The 17,187-nt window shown below is 41.0% G+C and overlaps 1 long non-coding RNA gene and 1 pseudogene across 1 annotated transcript in view; one reads left to right on the top strand and one right to left on the bottom strand.

Annotated features, from left to right (window-relative positions):
* The first annotated feature begins 233 nt into the window (after window positions 1-233).
* LOC133226720 (uncharacterized) overlaps window positions 234-17,187 on the top strand; it is a 35,561-nt gene continuing 18,607 nt past the window's right edge. Inside the window, exons 1-2 of the long non-coding RNA XR_009729618.1 lie at window positions 234-1,486; window positions 16,078-16,468. This is a non-coding gene — a long non-coding RNA (uncharacterized LOC133226720). The remainder of the gene's footprint in view (window positions 1,487-16,077; window positions 16,469-17,187) is intronic.
* On the bottom strand, window positions 2,922-9,236 carry LOC133235286 (zinc finger CCHC-type and RNA-binding motif-containing protein 1-like; annotated as a pseudogene).

Below are 17,187 nucleotides of genomic sequence, written 5' to 3'. Positions count from 1 at the left end.
AATCTTTACTGACAGTTTAATGGCTCTCTTTCCCGATTCCAGTCTTGAGACAGTGTCCTCAGTTAGCTCTTTCACCTCTTGTGGATGTACATGGCATACTTGCAGGACACAGGGCAGCTGCTAGATGGATATTCTGCTCAGGTGACCTCCTTGGGAATCCCTCTTGCTCTCCTTTGTTTTGAACTCTGACTCAGCCATACTCTGAGGCAGGGAGATGACGTGGCCTTGCAGCAGCAGTTTTCAGGCAGAGGAGTGACAGCTGGGCTGCTGGGAATCAGCTCAATACATAATTCAGTTCCTTTTATTTTTTTTAGTTTATTGCAGTTTTTTAATTTATTGCATCAAAGTTTATGAAAAATCTGTGATAAAGTATATATTTGTGTATATAGAATGTATCAGTATTGTATACATATACGTATATACATACATGTGTGTGTCGCCACCCTCTCATGGGCTTCCCTGCCCTGGCAGACACAGTTGCCACTCTCTGGAACAGGCTTCACTTTCTTCTTCATTTGGTTGACTGCTGCTGTTTCTGTAAGAACGGGTCCTTTTACTTTGGAACCCACTCGTTAAGGTGCTACCTCGATGTGCTCCCTCAGCACCTGGTACCCACACGCCTCTCCTTATTCATGTTGAAGCTGCTGATTCACTTGTGTGTCTTCCCCAGCAGTCTGTGAAAGGTGTGAGCCTGTAGACTGGGCCCTTGGGCTGAGGGACTCCATCTTGCTGCAAATTATTTCAGACAGATTTTTACTATTGTGATTATTATTACTGTTGTGCAATAACTTCTGGGCAGCAAAGCAATTAGGCTCATTTTAAAGCAAATGGTTCTTTGGTCGAAATTCACAAGGTATGAGCATATCCTGTTTCATCATGTGATTGAGGAAAAGCTTTGTTCAAAAAATTGTATATCCTGTAACAGCTTTAGTTTCTGATAGGGGGCAGCAGAGTCCATGAAAACAGAGGCAGGCCTTGAATGGGTAGTTTACAAAAGTTTGGAGCCAAACGTTTAACAATTTTCAGCAGAAACTAGCCCTTGGTATCTGACAAACCTCACTGTGCAATAAAGAGGGAAAGGCTGGCTTTTATTAGTGATATTCTTTGAAGGCACTATAAATAATTTACAGTCTTTTAAAAGGAAAAAAAATATCATTTTTTTAAAATGCAAATAATCCCCTCATTTTATCTCTGAGTAGGAACACCTCACTCTTCCTCCATGTGTTTCACCTTTTCTACTCACAGAGCACTTCGCCTCTGACGCTTTTGGTCACCAAATGTTGATTTTTTTCCCCTCCCACAAGGTATTCTCTACTACACCAGCTGGATATCCTGTAAATTCAAATTCAGTATCTACCTGGAGATGGCATCAGCTCTCACAGGTTAAGAGCTCAGTCCCCACAAGACTGATGCCATGCCACCAACTTCAGATGCCAATCTCAAGTCGCATGTCATCACCGGTATTTCTGACCCAGCCGCTGTAAATGTGAGTACCCACGACCTCCTCTTTGGGTTCAATAATTTGGTAGAATGGCTCACAGAATTTGGAAACAGTTACGTTTACTGGTTTGTTACAAAAGGACACGAAGTTGGATACGGGTGAACGTCAGATGGAAGAGATGCAAGGTGAGTGAGTGGGAGAGGTTCATGCTCTCTCTCTAGTGCAGTCTCCTAGCAGCTCCACGTGTCACCAGACTGGAAGATTCCAGACCACATGCACATTTGGGATTTTTACGGTGGCTTCATCACATGGTCATGATTGACCACTAACTCCATTTCCAGTCTCTCTCTCTACCCTTCCCAGAGAATAAGGGATGGGGCTGAAAGCTCCAAACTTCTAACCATGATTGGTTTTTTGAGTGACTATCACTCATCCAGGAGCCCACCAAACTTTGCCTTTTTTCACCCAGGAAATTCCAAGAGATTTAGGAATTATGTCTCAGGAACTTGGGGCAAAGGTCCATACTTTCTATTATTTCACAATTACAAAATCTTTAAAAAGATGGGTGCTTATTTTTTTTTTGCCAATAACTTGTAAAATTATGTTAAGGCATGAAATATTTCCGTCTGGTCTTAGGGAGAGTGTCAAGATTTGCAAATTATTACCAGATGCTGTGGCTACCTTCCCCTTTGCTGCCTTGGGGGAAAAAAGACATAAAGTAGAAAACAAACAAACAATGAAATCAATTATCGTTTCAAATCAACAGCAAGCAAATAGAGTCTAAATCATCTCTCTTCTACCCATCATGGCATGGGAGCAAGTCTCATGCCTCATGCAATTAAAAAAATTTTTTTCACTTATTTTTGGTTGCCCTGGGTCTTCATTGCTGTGCGTGGGCTTTCTCTAGTAGTGGCGAGCAGGGGGCTACTCTTCGTTGCAGTGCCCAGGCTTCTCATTGCTGTGTCTTCTCTTGTTGCAGAGCACAGGCTCTAGGTCCGGGCTTCAGTAGTTGTGGCACCTGGACTCAGCGGCTGTGACTTGGGCTCAAAAGTTGTGGTGCATGGGCTTAGTTGCTCCACAGCATGTGATCTTCCTGGGCCAGGGATCAAAGCTGTGTCCCCGGCATTGACAGGTAGATTCTTATCCACTGCGCCACCAGGGAAGTCCCTCATGTACTTTTTTTAAATGAAGTTTTTGTTTTAAGGATGAAATTTATTTCAAAAGTCCTCATATAAACCAATCATGAATAATCTTTTGTAACAAACTTCTCAAAGAAATCTTTTTACTATCTACCTTTCTTCTTGGGATAGCATTATTATGATAGTATTAAATTTTTGTCTTTATTCAAATGAACTATTTTCAAGATTAATGATTATTTGCAAATCTTGATGTAAAATAAATGTGATACTTTCAAATTACTTTTCATTTTCCTATGTAGCATTTTAAAGTAGAAAAGTATTTGGTACTAAGTGCTCTCATGTTCAAATTCTAAAATAATATTTAGTCCCAGTGGAAACTAGTACTCCAAGACTTAAACACTTTTTAATGATATTTACACAATACATATATAATTTTAATCACTAAGTTCCTTCTCATCATTGAAATATGTTCTTTTCTTTATCCCTGGGCGTTTTGAATCATCTGATGTTGAAGGACCCCCCTGAACTGGGTTTCCATTTTTTGTTGTTTTTCAATTTTGAATTGCTGGAAATCTGTGGCCTGACTGAGGCTGTTAAGAGCAGGATCTTCCCCTTCATCTTCACTGTCTTCTTCAATTCCTTCTTCTGGCTCAGGAATTTTCCTTTTTTTTTTCTTTTTCTTCTTTGGAGGTTCACATCCGTCAAGTGTATGTTTAGGACAGGCATTAACTCAAGTGTCCACTTTCTCCACGTTCATAACACTTAGGTTTATCAAGCTATATAGTTTCATCTTTGATGAACCCAGCTGCTCTTCCATTGCCAATAGCAATGCTTGCTTTTATCACTCTACCAAATAACTGTTTGTTGTTTACTGACTTGGCACAGTTTTGTGCAGATTCTTTATCCAAAAATAAAATAAATGCAACCCCTGTACCCCTCCTGGTATCTTTATCTTTCATTATAGTAACCTTAACAACTTCACCATACCTGGAATATCTGATGTAAGCCATTGTTGATCAGGGAAGAGGGCAGGTTGGATACATACACTGTGCTTGTACTTGAGGACAATCTGCCACTCAATTCTTCAGGTGGGGTGGGCCCAGGAGACCAGAAGGGCACAAGCCCTCAGCTCTCTAGGGGCTCAACCGCAGCTGTTTGTCGCTCCTTGCATCTGCCTTGGCATCACAGATCCCAGTCACTCATGTACTTTTTATGTTTAGTGATAGCACAGGGCCTGGCATGCAGCAAGCAGGGGCCCAGCAAACATGTGGAGCTTAGCAAGCACCTCTGATCTGATCACATGTAAGTTCTCCAGGGAGTTTCTGAGTTGTTTCTCACATCTAGTTGTCCCATAAATGCAAAGTGAGGAATTTGCATTTAGAAACATGCCATAGACACATACTATTCCATCTTTAACTTGATGGACTCTGTTAATGTTCTGTTATTTAAAATCCTGAAAAGCAGAGTAGGGGAAAGAAAAGGGGCAAGATTCCATGTGGTTGCCTAGTGGGTGTGCGCAAAGAGATGTGCAGATGGGCTGGGTCTGGTTGGCAGAAAGTTGATGTTTAGCCCACATGGTCAGCTCAGAACTAGGAATAGAAAAGAATTCAACAGGGTATTCTAAGGTTCTCTGATGCCTTCTCTCTCTTAGTCTGGAAATCCTAGGTGGTTCAGCTCGAATTCCCCCATGTCCCTCTTTCCAGGTTTCTGCAGGGCCTTTGTTAACCGGAGCATCCCATTTTTTTTTTTTTTTTTTATCATGTTGGTGGTTAGACCTTGTCCCCATCCTTGAGTGTTAAGTTCCATTTGTACTTGGAGGCAGTTTTTAAAACTGGGCCCTTTGCAGGTAATGAGAGCCTGGCCATTTCTTTTCATAATAACTTGGAGCTTCTTTCATTAGCTTTCATGTTTCATCCTACTTATAGAAACAGCAATTCTCTTAGGCATAGGACAGGTATTAGAAACCTCTCCTACTAGATGAGTTAGATGAGACTCAGGGGACATCTTGGTCCTTTAGTCACCTAGGTTGTTACTGGCAGAGTCTGGGTGGGAATCTTCTCATCCAGACTCCCCTGGAAACTCATCATGCTCATTCGTCAGTGGGACCAGGTTCAGTGATGGGATAGGGGAGATGCAGAAAGATAGGATCAAGGGAGGGCATGCATGTTCAGGATGAGTACACAGCCTGGTCCAGTACATGGTGACTGTGTAATGGGATCACAGGGTGGCCCAGCTGTTGGTGTAGGAAAGAATGTGGAGAAAATAAGCGGACATTTTTTATCAGAGGCAAACATTTCCACGGAAAAGGATATGGGTGGAGACATATCCAAGGAGGTGGGGATTAAGGGAATAATCTTCCAGGGGGAACAGGGCATCTTGAGGTGTCTTTTACTGGATCAGGCCATGCTTTATTTTATTCAGTTGCCACAACAGCCTTGGAAATAGTCATGACTCTGCCCATTCCTCAGATGGGAGAACAGAGTCACAGGGAGGTAAGCAATCCCCAGTACAGCTGCACTGAAGACCTCTAGGGACTACATTGACATAAAGTACCATGGGAACAAAGCCCCCTGGAATTATGCAGTATTATACAGTAATTAGGAAGCAGAGCTCACATGTAGGCTATTTGGCTCCATAGCCTGAGTTCTTAGAACCCTTCACACTGACTTTTCCAAGACAAGCTTTTCTGGAACCCAGCCTTACCCATGCAGGCCCTCATTCAGGTAGATCTCCAATTTAACAAGAAAGAACATTGCACAGGTTATAGTTGTGGGGGAGAAAAACCACCCCTGAACTCAGGGTCAGAAGCTGGGGTTGAGTCCTGGTTCTGCCTCTGACTGTGTGACCTTGGCCAGCGACCTCATCTCTTCACATAGCCATTTGCCATTTGTACACGAAGAGAAAAGTGCATCCTTCTCTCAGGCTTGCAGCAAGCGTTCTGTGAGATTAATGAATGTGGAAGTGCTTTGTAAGCTGTGAAGGTCTGAACAAACTACAAATGTTCATACAAATCAAGAGACGGAATGGGACCGGCAAGCGGCCATTTATTATGTGGACTGATATGTATGCAGAGTGTGGACTTTTTATGCCTCATTTGCTCCTGTGAAAAATGTATAAGCGACAACGTCTTGAGTCTGCACACAGAGGATGGGGCTTTTGTGTGTGCTGTGGGTGTTGCAGCTGCCGAGGGAGGAGGCCAGGAAATGAAAACCATGTGGCTCTGAGTTGGGCCTTGAAGCTTCAGACTTCCCCACAAGGAAGAAGAAAAAAAACTTGCTAGATGTTCTTGGGTGATAACGATGAGAAATATGAACCCAGCCTATGTTCCCTGGCTTCTTGTGTTTCTCTTGAGCAAATGTTTCAGTTCTTAAGGCAGCTTAACAGCAAAATCACCTTTCATTTGTTGAAATATAACAAAATTGGGCAGAATCAGAGGCTCAGATGCTGTAAAAATAAGCTATAAAATTTAAATAAGTCTTAAGTGAATTGGCCTCAGGCATTTACTTGAGTTGAAAAGGAGTTGTGTGAATGTGGATCTTGGTTTTTCTTACTGTCCTCTACTATGCTGGCTGGCCGTGACTGTGTGCAAAAGTGCTCATGCTTACAATTCTAGTCTCTAAGGAGAAAGAAAGAGCAAAGAAAGTTCTTTTTAGCCCATCACTTTCTCTGTAACTCACTTTTAAAGGAAGAATCTGATTAGGTTGTCTAAAAAGGCACACTCAAGAACTTCCACCCATAAAGATCTATAGTCTGAGCATTGTGAGGTAATGATGTTTATCAGACTGTGAATAATTAAAAAAAAAAGAGATGAACACTTGTGAATTGTATGGTGCTCCTAGGCAAGATGGCACTTCCCAGGGGGCTCAGTAGTAAAAAATCTGCCTGTCAATGCAGGAGACATGGGTTCGATCCCTGGGTTGGGAAGATCCCCTGGAGTAGAAAATGGCAACCCACTCCAGTTGTCTTGCCTGGAAAATTCCATGGACAGAGGAGCCTGGCCAGCTACAGTCCATGGGGTCACAAAGAGTCAGACACCACTGAGCATGCACGCACACACGAGGCAGAAGGGAAGGAAAAAAATTCTTTACCTCAATTTGAAGAACTGAGTTAGATAGAAGGATCATAACACACACATATGTATGTATGGGGTAGGGAGAGAAAGAGAGGTTCTGGGAAGAGAGAGAATTTAGTAACATAGAGGGGCTATGATCAGACATGAACAATAAATAGTTCTCACATCAGATATATTGAAGCAGGGAAGTATTGATATTTGTCTTGTGAAACTCTCTAAACAGATTAAAATTACATCTCTGAATTAAAGGAACAGCTTCTTGAACATGTACTTTAATAGAGACCTTTCACCCCAAGTGACTGAGATGAGCAACAAACCTAAACAAAGCAATAAACTCAAAGTAATGAAATGCTCCCTGGTTATTGAGAAAAGGAACTGGAAAAAAGAAAGTGACTTTTCTCATAGGAATGGACAGTGGTTTTACATTTGAACTTTTAAGACAATTCATTGACCCTTAGGAGTTGGAATAACTTCAGAGATTCTTTCATCCAACCTCCCTCAGATGAGTAAACTGAGACCCAGAGAGATTCAAAGTCTTGCCCAAGGCCCACGATGGGAAAGGGGCTGAGCCAGCCCCCCACTCCAGGCCTCTGTCAGCACCCTGCATAAAAAGATCAGTGAGGCTTCCTCTTGAGGCTGGGACTCAGGATGCGTGGGCAGTTGCTCTGGTGTAAAAAGAGGCCTCTTTTAATATTCCTTCATTTTAAAAGTTTAACATCTGCTACAGAGAGAGGAAAATAAATTCCACTGGCTTCTTTTTTCATTTCGTTTTATTTTGTATTTAAGAGTGGGGGTGGAAAGAGGGGCTTGAAGTTGGAGACAGTAACATGAGCCATGAAAGCACTCTGTAATCCATAATTAGAAAGCAAAATGCTTTACAGATGCCACCAAAAAGAAAAAAAGGAAAAGAAAACAAAGCGAAAAAGGCAATCTTGAACCAGGGTACACCTTTCCACCTTCCACATCAACCAGGTAAAAGGACTCAGATGCTAATAAATCACACGTCCACTAGAATCCTTCTGGATATTTATTCACTTGGCACAAGTGACAGTAGTAGTAGACTATATGTAACATATGCTTTGTATTCAGACGATTTCTGTGCTTCTTCATCCTGGTTCTGAGCTAATCAAAGTGAGCATCTGTGTCCTGGAGGTGCTTTCTTAACAAGTCTAGACTCAGACTCAGAATTCAAAGCATAGAGAGGGGCTGGTATGTGACTAGTTGCTATCAAAGTGCTAGGACTCGAACTTGCCAAGCTAGTCAGAGCAAATGAAAGTCCATTCTTGGGTCTGTCTATCTCTTTACACCAGGTACTCACTCCCTCCTTATTAAAATTCTACCTATAGTTAGCTATCTTTACCAAAAGGCTTTTAATTAAATTGTTGTTGTTGCTGTTCAGTCGGCTAGTCATGTCTGACTCTTTGCCACCCCGTGAACTGCAGCATGCCGGGCCGCCCTCTCCCTCACCATCTCCCAAAGTTTGACCAAGTTAATGGTCCTTGTGTTGGTGATGCTGTCCAGCCATCTCATCCTCTGATGCCCTCTTCTCCTTCTGCCCTCAATCTTTCCCAGGGTCAGTGACTTTTCCAGTGAGTCGTCTGTGTGCATCAGATGACCAAAATACTGGAGCTTCAGCTTCAGCATCAGTCCTTCCAGTGAGTATCCAGGGTCTTTCTCCCTTAAGATGGACTGGTTTGATCTCTTTGCTGTCCAAGGGACTTTCAGGAGTCTTCTCCAGTTCAAAGGCATCAATTCTTTGGTGTTCCTCCTTCTTTACGGTCCAGTTCTCACAACTGTATGTGACCACTGGGACCATAGCCTTGACTATACGGGCCTTTGTTGGCAGAGTAATGTCTCTGCTTTTCAAAACACGTTAAGTTTGTAATTGCTTTCCTGCCAAGAAGCAATTGTCTTTTTATTTCATGGCTGCAGTCACTCTCCGCAGTGATTTTGGAGCCCAAGAAGAGGAAATCTGTCACTACTTCTACCTTTTCCCCTTCCATTTGCCATGCAGTAATAGGACCAGATGCCAAGATCTTAGTTTTTTCAACATTTAGTCTTAAGCCGGCTGTTTCACTCTCCTCCTTTACCCTCATTAAGAGGCTCTTGAGTTCCTCTTTGCTTTCTGCCATTAGAGAGGTGTCATTCGCATATCTGAGGCTATTGATGTTTCTCTCACCTATCTTGATTTTGACTTACAACTCATTAATTAAATTAAGCGAACACAAATCTAAGAGAATCCTGAAAGAGCAAGACAGATGCTCCTTGATGATATCCTGAAAGGATTTAGGTAGTACGATCAATATTTCCTGATGATTGCTGAACTTGGACTGATATATAATACTTTGTTCATGTTAAATTACAAGTCATAATGGTGGATATTTTTTTCCCCTAGAATATTGGTGACTTAAAGGGTGTCCGTTAAAAGTTCATTTGGCTATAAGTAACAGAAAATCCAGTTTATGAAGGCTTAAACACATGAGTTTCAATTTCTTTCTTTCTTTTTTTTTTTTCTGCTGAACGACTTACGGGATGTTCCCACAACCGGAGATTGAACAACCCAGGCCATAGCAGTGAAAGCCATAATCCTAACCACTAGGCTACCAGGGAACTCTGAATTTCAGTTTCTTACTCAATGAGAAGTCTGGAAGTAGGCATCTGATGGTGTTGTTTTGGTGGCTAAAGATAGAGGCCAATGTCTTGATAAACTTCTTGGCCTTCTGTCATAGTTGCAGGACATCAAATAGTAGCCAACATGCCCAAGTACAAGGCAGAAAGAAGAAGGGAAAGGGGAGGCCAGCTATATCTAGCCTTTTTTATCTGGAAAGCTAAAGCTTTCTCTGACCACACTCTTAGGTTGATTTCTGCTTATGCCTCATTGGCCAGAAGTGAGTCATAAAGCCCCTCTACCTGCATAGGAAGGTGGAAGAGAAAGAAAAGATGATAATGATTATTTTTAGGCCACTTTTGATCCATCTGAGACTACTGAGTACATTGTTTCTCTAAACCAAATCAGGGTTCAGTCAGCAAGGTAGAAGGTGGAGAATGGTGGTGGTGTTTGAATAATCACTAGCAGTGAGTATCATAAACTGGAGTTCTATTTTAATATATTTATAAGTGTAATTTTCACTGTTAATAGCAAACAAAACATATTTAAAATGCAGAGAGTTTTACTACCTTTCCTCTTGCTTCTTTACTTCAGTCTTTTTTTTATTTTAAATTTATTTTTTAATTGAAGGATAATTGCTTTACTTCAGTCTTGATAGACTTACAGCTTCCACATAATTTTCTTTGAAATGGCCACTGGCATCTTCTTTCTTAAGAGAAGCATTGTTAAATCAAACCCCAGCTGTTTGCCTCCAGGGTTCTAACAGGGGCAAAACCTACATTAGTTTCCTGGTATTACATATATCTTCATGAACAGCTGGAAGTAATTTTCAACCTAAGCATTTCACATTTCATGGATGGGTGAACTTTACAATAACTTCTGAAGCAACTATTCTAAAGCTCATGCAACTTTGATTGGATGCTTGGCTAATTCCATCCATTTCTTTGGTGCTAAAATATTTAAAAACTCTAAAAGGGTCCTTACACAAGTTGTAAAAGAGATACAAGAAAGGCACAAAGGGAAAAAAAAAATCATGTCTTCTCTGGTGCCTCAGAGTACATCCGGTCTATTCTCTGCACAACAGCCAGAGTGATCCTGCAAAAGGAAAAGTAGGCCACGTCATGCTTCTGGCCTCAGTTCTTCAGGGGCTTCCAGTCATCTCTGATGAAATTCAAAGTTCTTAGGATGTCTTTTGGGGTTCTGTGTAACCTGGGCCCTGCCTGACTCTCCTATTTTCTTCTCCTTTTCACTCTGTGTGGCCAAAGTGGCCTTCTTTCTTGTCACCACCACCCTGCCCCTTCCACCACCGCCCCCCACCCCCTACCACCGCCCCCCCACCCCCCATTTCCAACTCAGGCCTCTGCCCTTGCACTTCTTTTGGCCTGGGATTCTCTCTTCTCAGGTATGTGTGTGGCTTGCTCCGTTCAGGTCTCTGCTCACATGTCACCTCAGAGAGCTTTCTTCTCCCGATCACTCTGTCTTAAATATCACCTCCTCCCTTTATTCTCTGTCTGCAACCTGCTTTACTTTTCTACTCGGCCCTTATTATAAGCTATTAAATTATATAGCTGACTGACATTTACTACGTGTTCGCTGCTAGAATGTGAGCTCAACAAGGGTATGATCTTGGTTTGGCTTACTTATTTATCCTCTGTGCCTAAAATGGTATCTGGTACCAGAAGGCATGCAATAAATATTAATATGTATTTGTTGGATGGATGAATCAATAAAAATTTTTAAAACCTGGTTCTACTATCATGTGTTCAGAAGATTAATGAATGGGTCGGAGCTAGTTGGGCAATTTTTTTTTTCACCGTGACTATACTGATATTTAATTTGTAAATATAAAACAATAAAAATGCTCAGTTAAATCAAAGGATGTTACATTGAAATGTGGTTCTTTCTTGAACCATTCATTCCATAGATATTCACCTTGTGCCTCTGCCTTAAGGAAGTACCAATGATTTTTCATATTTAACATGTTACCTCTTTATTTCCCTATAGAGTTAACTCTGTGTGTGTGTGTGTGTGTGTGCGTGCGTGCGTGCGCGTGCGCGCATGCAGAGTCACTCAGTTGTCTCTGACTCTTTGCCAACCTATGGATTGTAGTCCTCCAACTTCCTCTGTCCATGGGATTCTCCAGGCAAGAATGCTGGAGTGGGTTGCCATTTCCTCCTCCAGGGAATATTAACTTTACATTAACTATTAACAAAAGAGACTAGGAAAATTTTTCTAAATGTTCTTGAGGATTCAGTTTTTGGCTCTGTATCATGAACATGTTTTATTGATAACATAAATGAAGCTATTGAAAGTTCTTTGGTGAATTTGGTAAATGTTAGAAAACTATTTACCTCAGTGATGTTATAGAATTAAGATCCTAAAATATCTTGACCAGCCAGAAGTAATGATATATCCTGTTGAAGAAAAAAATTAACTGATATGAGGACTTGTTCAAAGAGGGAAAATGAGATTTATCAGCAATATATTGGGAAAGGATTCAGAATTATAATCACTGTGATTCAATAGTGTGCTAAGGTTATCACTGAAATGAATGCAAACTTAGATGATCAAATATAGTAATATTACTGTATTATTACTGTCTAACATATTATAATGTACATTGTCAAATGAAAAAACAAATCCAGACTTAGGAAGGAGACACTAATTTGAAAAGGATTTTGGCCAGAACGGGAAAGAGAGTACTGTATTGCAACAGGGAGAATGCTTTAAGCATGAGATCCTCAAGCTTCTCAAAAATCAAGGAAAAAGATTTTTCTTTTTAGAGAAAACTAAGCAAAGAATCAGGTGTGGGAAAGTGAGAAGGGAGGGTGGCATGATCAGACAGCAGTTCAGAGGTTGTTCTGAAGCCAGTTTCTTCTCAGGAATACTGAGTACTGAATACTGTAAACTGGCTCAGATTGAAATGGGCTAAAGTTTGGGGGCCTGGAGGAAAGAGAAAAGCTTAACCACAATTTATTTGGGAAGAGCAGTTCAGCTAATCATTTATGAGGAAAAGAAAGGAAATTTGGAGGGGGTCTATGTTAGGTCTTGTAAATAAGGGAGGGCGTGTCGCTAAGTCATGTCTGACTCTTTGTGACCCCATGGACTGCAGCACGCCAGGCTTTCATGTCCTTCATTATCTCCCGGAGTTTGCTCAAACTCATGTCCATTGAATCGATGACACCATCCAACCATCTCATCCTTTGTCATCCCCTTCTCCTCCTGCCTTCAATCTTTCCCAGCATCAGGGTCTTTTCTAATGAGTTGGCTCTTCGAATCAGGTGGCCAAAATATTGGAGCTTCAGCTTCAGCATCAGTCCTTCCAGTAAATATTCAGGGTTGATCTCCTTCAGGATTGACTGGTTTGATCTTGCAGTGCAGAGGATTCTCAAGAGTCTTCTCCAACATCACAGTTCAAAAGCATTGATTCTTTCAGGCTCAGCCTTCTTATGGTCCAACTCTCACATCTGTACAAGATTACTGGAAAACCATAGCTTTGACTATACGGACCTTTATTGGCAAAGTGACCTCTTCTTTTGAATACACTGTCTAGGTTTGTTATAGCTTTTCTTCCAAGGAGCAAGCATCTTTTAATTTCATGGCTGCAGTCACCATCTGTAGTGATTTTGGAGCCCAAGAAAATAAAGTCTGTCACTTTTTCCATTTTTCTCCATCTGTTTGCCATGAAGAGATGGGACCAGGTGCCACGATCTTAGTTTTTTGAATGTTGAGTTTTAAGGGAGGGCATACGTGAGTTTTATTGAAGTCATATGGGGAAAGGTGTGGCAATTCTTTGCAGTAAAATGTTCTTCAGAACACAAAGAGGAGATATTTCTTTCTTTTTCATTAAAAATATATATTTACATTTTTATTGGCATATAGTTGAGTTACAATATTATATTAGTTTCGCTATACATATAATAAAATGATTAAGTATTTTTAAAGACTATACTCCATTTAAAGTTATTACAAAATAATGGCTATAACACCCTGTGCTGTACAACATGTTTTTATTTCTTATCTATTTTATATATAGCAGTTTGTATCTCTTAATCCCATAACCCTATCTTGTCCCTCCCTTAGAGGGAAGGTTTCTTAACCTTTGTTGGTTTCCATGGTTACAGGGCTTAGGATAAAATTAAACATTTATCTCAGATGTTAAAGAATCTGCCAGCGATGCAGGAGATCTGGGTTCAGTCCCTGGGTGGGGAAGATCCCCTGGAGAAAGGAATGGCTGCCCACTCCTGTATTCTTGCCTGGAGAATGCCACGGACAAAGGACCCTGGAGGGCTATAGTCCATGGGGTTGCAAAGAGTCGGACACGACTGAGAGACTTTCATTTTCAGTTACATATAATATACAAATTATAGTATATCGCTATTACATAAAAATATTATAAACTATAAAAACAACAAATAAAAATACATAATGCATATAACATATGTAATATATATACTGATACGGGTATACACGCACAAATACATATAATAGCTAGCATAATGTCAGTTACCGCTTTTGTATCAGAGAGGTGACAATCAACTTTACTTTAGTCAGATAACTGGTGGCTCAGAAGGGCAACCATGGCTCACATGCACCAATAATTATTTCATCAGCACATAGGTTTAAAATTAAAACATGAAAGCCTTAAGTCAGTGGTTAAGTCCAGATCCTATCAAGCTTTATGTTTTTACAATGGGCTATAGTCGCACATTTACCTTTGATGGAGTCTGGGCCCTGGGAGTATCTAAATTTGCAACTCTAATCAAGAGAATCATGGGCCCACTCTTTGAGGAATGTGGACAAACTGGATCATAGTTAGGAAACACACATGCAGATACACATACACACTGATGGCCAGGGAATAGGAACAATGGCCACTATTTGAGGAATTTGGAGCTTTAGCTAGAGAGGAGGGGGCAGGGGAAGGATGAGAGAGGCCATCACAATTATCTCCAAATATTAGAAAAGTTGCTGTATGGAAGAATTAGGTTTGCTCTGTTTGGTACCAAAGGGTAGTAGTAAGACAAGTGGGAGGAAGTTGCAAGGAAATCTACTTACGTGTCAGCATAAGGAAGAGGGGCTTCCCAGGTGGCGCTAGTGGTTAAAAAACCTGCCTGCCAATGCAAGAGACAAAAGAGACATGGGTTCCATCCCAGGGCTGGGAAGAACACCCACTCCAGTGTTCTTGCCTGGAGAATCCCCATGAACAGAGGAGCGTGGAGGGCTACAGTCCATAGGGTCACACAGAGTTGGACATGCCTGAAGAGACTTAGCGTGCACACATGCATAAGGAAGCACTGTCTAACTGAGCTGCCTTCAGAACGTGGGCTCTCCCCATCACTGTACACTTTGCCACAAAGCTGACTGTGGAGCTGCCGGAGGGGATCTGACGATTGGACAGATGTGTTGGAATAAGCAGTTTTGAAGTTTCTTTCCTACTGTAAGACTCTGATTCTGTGAAATACAGTAAAACTCCATTATTTTGGCCTTAATTGATTTAGAATTACTTTAAATACTGTTAGTGTAATAGGATGACTTTTTCCTCTATAATATTTTTATTATTTTCCAATATTGTAATAAATGTTTTCTGAAACATTTAGAAAGATTTTTTAACTATGTAAAGTCAACTAATAAAGTAATATTTTATTGTTGATTATGTGTATGACACTATTCTAGGAGTTTTATGGAGTAATAATAACAGAAATATAGAAGGAACATACATTCCTCTGGGAAAGACACGATTATATGGCAAGATGAGATAAATCCAGGATGCAATAAGAGAATCAGAAATTATGTTTATTTATATTTTATATGCTTTAAGTGAAATTAGAACATGCCTGTGCATGCTAATTGTCAGGATAAGCTGTTAAGAGGTTGGTCAGGTGACTATAATGAGCATGGTTTACAAACTAAGTATCAAAACACAAATAAAAGATTACTAAGTATTTGAAACCAGCCTGTTAGAAAAAGAAAGTCTATAATAACTAAACAAACACATTGAAAAGAGTCATCATGGACAACTTTAAGTAGGAGGACGGTCTCAGATTCGTCCTTGACTGTTGGCTGTGAGAACAGAGCAGGCTGGAGAGCAGTTTAGAGGTGGGAATATGGAGGGTGGGGATCAGGGATATCATGTAGGTTGTCCTCTTGAGGGAGGTGCATGCCAGGAGTGGAGGGGGATAGGATTATTGGATGGACTCCCTGTGACATTGAAAACAGGCAGAGAGGTTTGTATTCAGTAGGGAGCCAAAGAATGAAATGATGTGAGAAATTTAAAAGACCGGTTCCTAGTTCATTCTCTGGGTGTTCACTGAGCACTTTACAGCACACCAGGCACGTTCAAGATGCTGAAGATCCCCATAAACTTAAGGATTTATAATTAAATGGATGAGAAGGACAAGGAAACAGTGTTATAATTCCATGCCATAGTCCTGGAGAGACAGCAGGGAGAGTGTTGGGTGGGATTAGTCCCACTCCAGTGGCAGCAGCTCTAATGCCATGGAAGGCCTTCAGGTGAAATAGTATCTGAGATGCATAGGACAGGCTTGTTAGCAAAGTGAGCAACACATGCAAACTGAGCTGGAGAGTAAGTGGGCAAGGGCTGTAGTGCAGGACATGGTGGGACATGTGAGGTGATAGGTGAGGGTGAGAGGTGGGTCTGGCCAGGGGAAGAAGGGACTTACATAATACCAGTAACAGTGAATTAGTATTCTTTTGCTTGTTTTTTTAATTTAATTTTAACTGGAGAATGATTGCTTCACAATGTTGTATTGATTTCTGCCTTACAACAACGTGAGTCATGTCTGTTTGTTTTTAGGGTGAAGCAAGCTGCAGGAGTGAATGAAACTGTGGAATGACTGAGAAGTTAGAAGGCAAAAGAAGGAAGCTTGAGGAGCCCCCTGGTTTCCTCTTATACACAAATAATCATCTCCTGCATATTGACCATGGCTGTCAAAGCAAAATTCCAGTAGACCAAACTTTAAATGCTTCCTTGCTGGCTCAGACGGTAAAGTATCTGCCTGTAATGTGGGAGACCTGGGTTCAGTCCCTGGGTCAGGAACACCCCCTGGAGAAGGAAATGGCAACCCACTCCAGTATCCTTGCCTGGAAAATCCCATGGATGGAGGAGGCTGGTAGGCTACAGTCCACGGGGTTGCAAAGAGTCGGACATGACTGAGCAACTTTAAACTTTAAATCTTCATACCAAGGTAACAAAATATTCATTTTCTTCTTTTTGTTTTTACTACAAGAATTGGTAAGATTTCTATTTAGGTTAAAATGCCTTCCCAGGATTGGTTAATAAATGTGGCATAGTCTTACATGAAAATATTTGTTATTAAAAATGATGCCATAGGACAATCTTTAAAGATGTGGGGAATCGTTCATGTTTTTTTTTTTTTAATTTATTTTATTTTTAAACTTTACATAATTGTATTAGTTTTGCCAAATATCAAAATGAATCCACCACAGGTATACATGTGTTCCCCATCCTGAACCCTCCTCCCTCCTCCCTCCCCATACCATCCCTCTGGGTCGTCCCAGTGCACTAGCCCCAAGCATCCAGTATCGTGCATCGATCCTGGACTGGCATCTCGTTTCATACATGATATTTTACATGTTTCAATGCCATTCTCCCAAATCTTCCCACCCTCTCCCTCTCCCACAGAGTCCATAAGACTGTTCTATACATCAGTGTCTCTTTTGCTGTCTTGTACACAGGGTTATTGTTACCATCTTTCTAAATTCCATATATATGCGTTAGTATACTGTGTTGGTGTTTTTCCTTCTGGCTTACTTCACTCTGTATAATAGGCTCCAGTTTCATCCACCTCATTAGAACTGATACAAATGTTTTCTTTCTAATGGCTGAGTAATACTCCATTGCGTATATGTACCACAGCTTTCTTATCCATTCATCTGCTGATGG

The sequence above is a fragment of the Bos javanicus genome, chromosome 2, assembly GCF_032452875.1.
Source record: "Bos javanicus breed banteng chromosome 2, ARS-OSU_banteng_1.0, whole genome shotgun sequence".
In the NCBI taxonomy this organism is placed as follows: Eukaryota; Metazoa; Chordata; class Mammalia; order Artiodactyla; family Bovidae; genus Bos; species Bos javanicus.
This window is presented reverse-complemented; position numbering and strand designations above follow the sequence as displayed.